Consider the following 8134-nt stretch of genomic DNA (forward strand, 5'->3'; position numbering starts at 1 on the left):
TATTTTAGCCTCAGGCCCACACTGGAAGAACCTCATGGCTTCCTCTAGGGATGTGGCCTCAGGCAGGCTTTGATCCTGTAAACCTGATCCGTCCCTGAGGCCCTGCAGTCTGGGGTCAGTGAGGTGGAAAAGGGCAGGAACCTGAGGCTCGTTGGAAAGAACATACATAGGGTAAGCAGCAGCAGGAGATGCTTGCATGTCATGGCAACTCAGAACGTCTTGGTGAGGTGTGGGCAGCATAGATAGATGGCCATGGTCACCAGCCAGGGGGCTGATCATATGTGGTTGCACTTCTACAAAGGAGGGAACCATTGGGACTCCATATATTTGCTGGACTGCAGCCCAGTCTGGCTGTGGATAATGAAAGCCAGCCTGATATCCCACGTCCTGACAGTCATTGTAAGGGTGGCCAATCTGGTAAACCATTCCCTGAGCATTGTGGCACCACTGTGAAGCCTGGCTATCATGAGGCAGTGGCAACCAGCAGGGCACACTTTGGAAAGATTCGGTGGAGCACATCTGGTTAATTATCTGGCCAGCATCAGGTTCCACCATAACTGTGTCGTGAAGCTGATCAACAGTGTAGTGCCACCCTTCTGGGAACTGCTGTTCCATGTATGAGCGCTGAGTCACAGCTGTCTCTGTTGAGGAATTCGTTGCTCATATACCAACAGAAGGTAGAACGGTTGAAACCCAGCACTGGCCATGAAGGGAAAGTCATCAAAATACAGTTTTAGTGTAAATCAATCTCTCTGATGCAACATTCCTAGACACAATAAATCAGCTGATAGGGTGAACCGATGTTGCCTGTACACTTACCTGCTCAGCCGAGATGAGGGGTGTCAATACTGCCTGCTAATAACACATCCACTCAAAAAATGACTTTAGTTTGCTAAGAAAGAAAGAGAAATGGGGCCTTTTTCCAATGATAAAGTTGTTTGTTTTGTTTTAAACCAATCATCTGCAAACATTCCGTTTCTGTGCACTTTCTATTGAAGTCATGCTCTGCTGGAGAAACAGAATTCCGTATGCCAGGATTCTGACCTGTCTGTATGGAGATCTGTTCTGGAATAAGCCTACAGGTCAATTTACGGTTCACATAAGCAGCACTGTCTACTACAGGAAGCACAAAATCAAGGGTGGAAAAAGTACAGAGATATTATACTCATGTAATCAGTACTGTATCAATAATTTACTCAAGCATAAAGAGAAATATGGAGCCAAAAATATACCTAAGCGACAGCAAAAGAGTATCTACTTTTAAACGTACTACAAATTGAAGGTAAATCGTTGTTTAGGATGGTGCAACATATTGCAAAGCATGAGACACAATACAGAAGACTATGTATATAAGATTGTAGTAGTAGCAGTAACACTGGACAATTCTGTATATAAGGTGTGTGCTATAATGTTAAAAAAAAACTACAAATCACACACACACACACACACACACACACACACACACACACACACACACAAACACACACACACATACATTATCTATGCTGCTTATCTTCCTGGGTTGGGGGAGGGGGGGGTACAGGTGCAACAAAAAACAATAAAAACTAAAAAATATGCAATGTATATCTCAATCGTCAACAGAAAAAGGAAAGAATCTCAAAAACTTATGTAAGTAAAAGTACAAGCATTCAGTTTTTGTAATACTCGAGTACAAAGTAAAAAGTTCCCAATATAAATCCTTTTTCACATTTCCATTTGCAGAAAATGATGGTTTAGACAACAAAGGCAAACATAGCCTAATAAATAACTGATGCAATCTGGGTGAATCAATGTGGTTAACCTTCTTTGTGTCTAACCTGGTGATCCAGGCCCATTCTTTCCACTTCCTTCCTCCATGCTGTTCACACACCCTGCACTTCTTCAAGTGTGTACGTGTGCTCATCTCTGACTCACTCACTACTGACTGACACAGACACAGACCCGGTTGCCTGTCTGTTTGAAGTGATGCATGCGGCCTCAGGGTCATCTCTAAAACTCACTGGAATTACCACATCTGTGATTCCTATCGTTCTAGAAGAAGCGTCTTGGGGGAGGGACATTGTGCTTCTGAGCTACACAGGCAATGTTCAGTGGTAGGAGGTTTGTTTAGAGGAAGGTGAGGTATTTGTAATGAACATACATATCGTCACTTTCCCAAAGAAAACAAAAAAAACTCCAACTTTACAAGTGAAAGAAAAAACATTCATCATACAATTTTCACACAATGCAAAGAGTAGCTTTTATTTTAGTCCATTCATCTTGAAATTTATATATGAATGAATATATATATATATATATATTATATATATATATATATATATATATATATATTATAGGATGATCATTTTCTTTAAAGCATGTGTATTACTTTTCTCCTTTGCCCAGTCCAGTACGCTATATACACACAGATAGATTGATAGATAACATGCTGTTTTTTGCAACTTCCATATCTGGAGTAAGGAATGGGGAAAGGAGAAAGGTAATACCTTTTAAATACCATTTACATATCACTGTTGTTGGAATAAAACCTCGTATCTCCATTTTTGACGTTTTTGACGGAATTTGAAAATACCTGTTGCCTGTAACATTGTGTATAAATTTCAAGATGAATGGACTAAAATAAAAGACCCAAAATTACTTGGAAAAAAGTCTGGATCCATTGACTTACATTAAAAGTAAAGTAGGTTTTTTCCTTCTCCTGTAAAGTTTTTGGAGATACTAGGTTTTCTTCTGTCAACGGCGATAGATATTCACCTACAGTTTAGCGCCGCCCATTCATGATGAAGTTATAAGGAGCGTTTCAGCCTGGACTTTAATTTTGAATGAGGCCCACTATGGGGAAGCCGGTAAGAAAAGAGATCATTTACATATTTCAGTCTTTGAGGCACAGCAACACAAATATCATGTTTAATATTAAGGTGCAGGATGGAAAATGGACATTTAAAAATGTACGAATGGTACATGAAACTACATAAATGTTATCAGTGGACCTCAGGGGAAAAATACAATACAAACATAGACCAGGGCTGCCCGAAGGTGGCCCAAGAGGAGGTTCCATTTAACTCACTAGGAATGTACTCTGACCCTACCCCCTCACCTGATGACAGAACAAACATATTTTTGCAGTATATACCGTCATTTTTATATATATATATATATATATATATATAATTTGGCAGGTGCAAATAATATTTTATGTTTTATCGTTTCCGATAAGTTAACCACCTTTATTACATACAAAGTCTTATTATTCAGTAACTACACGGGACTTCAATGCAAACTGGCTGCGCTATTCTTAGATTATAGAGGTGTGTAATAAAACTTTGGGCCCATTGATGGGCGCTGACCATTTAAGGGGTTTACATTAGCAAATAAATCATAATTGTGCACAAAAATTTGCAGAAATATCCCACTTTTAAGTTCCCTGTAGAGGATGTAGTAACTTATTTACAGGCAGAAAAGCAACAAAACTTTTTTTTTTGTTTTGCATACGACTGTAAAACTTACTAAACTCTCATTTTTTAGAGCAACTAAGAAGCATTGTAGTAGATGTAGTATAATGTTAAAAAATGCATTTAAAAAAAAACTTAGTTAGGTATAGTTTTGTCTTTTTGGCACAAACGTTGCACTTTGGCCCCTCAAGACAAAAAAGTTTTGGCACCCTTGATATGGAATATGGGTCCTCTAACTCAATACCCAAAAATGAATTGTGCCCTGTTATCTGACAGATTAAGCAAAGAAACAAACAGTCAAATATACTATCAAACACGTATAATATCAGCACTGACAGATTTATCTCAACATTTTTAAATATACAAACACAAGGCAAAGAAAAGTTCCTGGCCAATTTACATCCGTCATGTAAGAAAACACGGGGCAGCACGTGACCTCAAACAATGTTGCAGTGTTCGTAAGAGTGTGCCACCGGCACTGACATATCAGTTGTGCCAGACAAAGACAACGCAAAGACTTGGAGTATCTTCATCTTTTCTTCAAAACTGGCAGAACACGTCTAGCAACCTAAGAGATGGTGTCTCAAATCACAGGAACAGGCCAAGACATGTGAGGACACACACACACATCACTTAGCAGTGGATGAGTGGGCGCTGAAGGAGAGATGGTGAGTGGCAGTGATTTATGAACAGTTATGAAGAAGAACACAAACACATGAATGTGTTCTGCTGATCTCATGGAAAGTTACTCATTGACAGACTCTACAAACAGTTGGATGTGGCTACGCTGCCCTTGCTACCTATTTCCTACTTCTGCTCCACTGAAGGGTTGTTGGAGGCTCCTTCACCATAAATCATTCAGTCATTACCGTCCATCCTGCCAGACTCCAGTAAACTCGTATGGTCACTTCCCTGAGCATAAATTAAACTTCGACTCTGACTAAATTTGAATGTTGGCGGTGATTCACTCTTAGTTTAGGACAAAGTCTGATCTGGGCATGACAAATCAACCAGTCTATAAAACATATCCTTCTCAAAAGCACCTGAGTTTTTTTGTGTATTTGCCACTTAGTGCTCCTCGCCGCTCTCAGTACACAGCTGATTTTACTAGTGTGAGAGTTCCTGGCAGCAGGCTGTAACTGTAAGGTTGTGGGTGCGATAGACTGCCAAGCTCCACTCACAGGTGTTTCCTCAAAGCGAAGGACTTGTCAAGAGAAGCAGCTGACATGATCAGACTTGAGGCACATTCCTTTCATCTTGATGAATGAGTCAGCTGCTGCTAAACCTCTCCGTGGCGCCATCCTGTGGACAGTCACTGCAGTGACTGCGGCTTTCAAGCGATTGATTGGTATTAACAGACCCACACCATTACACCACCTCCACCAGCCTGGACTGTTGACACCAGACTGGTTGGGTCCATGGATTCATGCTGCTGGCAGCAAATTCTGACCTTACCATCTGTGAGCCTCACAAGATTCATCAGACCAGGCTACATTTTTCCAGTCCTCAACTGTCCAGGTTTGGTGAGCCCTGTGCCCTCTGCAGCCTCAGCTGGCTGACAGAAGTGGAACCCGATGTGGTCTTCTGCTGTTGTAGCCCCTCCACCTCGAGTTGTACAGAGTGGTTACCTGAGTTACTTTAGCTTTTCTTCAAAATATTTTCCCTTTCCTGATGGATAGTGTAAACATCACCTGAAGCTGCTGGTACATGTCTGTGTGACTTTATGCACTGCACTGTCTAATTAGGGAATGGCATGAATGAGTAGGTGCACAGGTGTTCCTAATAAAGTGCTCAGTGAGTGTATTTATAGTACTGTGCAAAATGTTTTAGGCACGTGAGAAAATTAAGTTTAAAAAGCTATTTATGTGGGCAGTATATCACTGTATACCTTGTATCTCCAAAATGGTAACTTTACAGGAGAAGGAAAAAAACTACTTTACTTTTAATGTAAGTCAATGGAACCAGACTTTTTTCCAAGTCATTTTGGGCCGTTTCTTTTGGTCCATTCTTCAAGATATTTACACACAATGTAAAGAACAACAGGCATTTTTAAATTATGTCAATAACTAAAAAACGACAAAAATGTAGCGATGTGTTTATTTGAAAAACAGTACAAACAATAAAATTAGAATAAATACAAATAAGATTAAATTGATAAAGTGATTTTAAGCATGTAAATGTGTTTGTTTAACTATTTGGATGGATGGGTGGGTGGGATGAGTTGGTGGGATGGATAGATGGGTGGGTGGATGGATGGATGGATGGATGGATGGATGGATGGATGGATAGATAGATAGATAGATAGATAGATAGATAGATAGATAGATAGATAGATAGATAGATAGATAGGAAGACAGACAGACAGATAGACAGATTGATAGATCTTTATTGATGCTGAAGGGAAATTGCAGTGTTTCAGTAGCAACACATATAACTGCACATAATCTTACATATACTATACTATGCAGAAAATAAAAAATAGAAATAAAACTAGACATAAGTTAAAGTATAAGAGAAATAAAATAAAAGTATCTCTATTTGCATATTTACATGGCATATAAGACAGATTTGTTGTATTTACATGAGAGCAGGCACTGAGTGGAGGCAACTGAAAATGTCAAAGCAGCACATAATCAGAGGGATATTGTTGTGGGGTTGCAGTGCGTAAATGCGTAAATCACTCATTATAAAGATAAATGCACATTTCAAAGTTTAGTGGTGAAAATCCACAGGCACTGATCTACAGAGATGTGGAAAAAAATAATATGGTCAGATGACTGATCCCTCACTGTATTCTCCAAAATAGGACAAGTGCATGTGTGGCATATGCCAAGGGAAGTGTACAGGCCTGAATAGCTGACCCCTGCAGTGAGGGAGGTCCGGTGGTTCTGTTATGCTGTGTGGGGTGTTTTGCTGACATGGTTTGGGTTCAGTTGTCCCCTTAGAGGGAAGGGCACTGTAAATCAATACAGAGTTATTCTGACTTATAACCTTTTTCCTATGATGAAAAATTTCTATTGTGACTGAAAAAGCAGCACAGTCTCTTCCACAATGACAATGGCCACCCATAATGCCCACCCATTGACTGGACACAAGGGGTCACTGAATGGTTTGATGTAAATCATACCATTAGCGTAGGAACCGGGTGGGATGCCAATACTGAAAACAGAATCTGTCCCACCCAAACAACATTATTTTGAAAGCAAGACCCCAAGGGTCAGCAACTCGCCTTCCCATTTCATGCTATGTTGTGTGTTGGTGGTGCTGGGCCTTCTTTTAGCCTTTGTTGAGGTGCCTGTTCAAAAATAAAGAGCTTTTGCCTAAAAAAATCGCGCTATGTTTGAATATCGTTGTATCACCAACTTCACAGGCCTCACCTTTCACCTCCTTGTTAGCACCTGGTTGTTAGCGAGGTTAGCTTTCACTAGCTTTGAACTTATGGTCGGTAACAAAGCACAACGAATAGCAACGACAGCTAATTATAGCTATGAAGCCACCTTGAGTATAACTTCTTGTTACAGTACTAGTAGAGCTTGGGTTAGCTAACTGTGCTCAAGTGATCCAAAAACACTCTGAAATGTCAGGTAATGTTAGCCTCTGGCTCCGTCCCAAACTGCGTAGTGCCACACTAAGTAGTATGTAAAAGAATAATACACACCGTTAGAAGTGCTAGTAGTAGTTTAAGTATGTTAAGCTCCAGAGTGTGCTGTTCGGGCCGCAGCCTCACTGTCTAACATTAACATCAGTCTTGTCTCAGTCTTGAAACTCCCATTTCTTCTTTTGACCCCTACCCCTTGTTATCGAGTGTCATCCTAATCCTAGGGTAGTGGTTGAAATCTTCCCTCTGAAATGGGACCCTCAAATAAAAAGAGCATCACTTCATTAACAGCTACCAGCGCTGCTCTGTAGGCGACCCTGCCAGTCTGCAGTGACAGCAGAGGAGGGTAAAGTTCAGCTCCTCACTGCTGAGCTTTAGTTACATTTAGGGCATCATATGATCTTCAAAGAGGGGGGCAATTATTTATTATCACCACCCCTAATTCTTCAGTGATATGAAGCTGAAGTCAGATATTCACCAGATTCTTGTTCGAATTTTCCTGTTCCACCTTAAATAGAGCAGCAGTTACATTCTGGCGCTTCAGGCATCAGAACTGCTGGACTATTTAAGGTGGAATGGGAAAGTCAGCTATAGCTAGCTACCAAGACATTAGCATGCTATTAGTGATTTTTTATGCTTGTTATGAAGAAAACGACCAAAATACACTGAAACGACATTAAACTAAGACAGTGGTCTCTTGTTCAGCCATCTTGCTGGTTTTTCTTTTCTTCTCATAACTCTCTGTTTGGAGTCTCTGAAAAACCTCCGTTTGGAGGGTCATGTAGCTCTAACACTTGACCCTACCCCTCTATCTCAACAAGAATCGGGACACCCTACCCCTTGACATGAACGCGCAAAACAGAGGGCTAAGGGGTAAGTGGAAGGGACGAGGGGTGAAATGGGACTGGGCCTTAAATTTTCTCAGCGTTAACCTTAACGTAGATTGCTTTGCCATCTCATTTCAGCAAAATGGCACCAAAACAGGAGATAAATAAAACCATCACAGGACACAACGTTACTGGGGAGATCTGTTAGTTTTTCGTGGTTAGGTGGAGTAATGCCAGCTTACCTCAGGACATCTGTA

The sequence above is a fragment of the Colossoma macropomum genome, unplaced genomic scaffold (assembly GCF_904425465.1).
Source record: "Colossoma macropomum unplaced genomic scaffold, Colossoma_macropomum, whole genome shotgun sequence".
In the NCBI taxonomy this organism is placed as follows: Eukaryota; Metazoa; Chordata; class Actinopteri; order Characiformes; family Serrasalmidae; genus Colossoma; species Colossoma macropomum.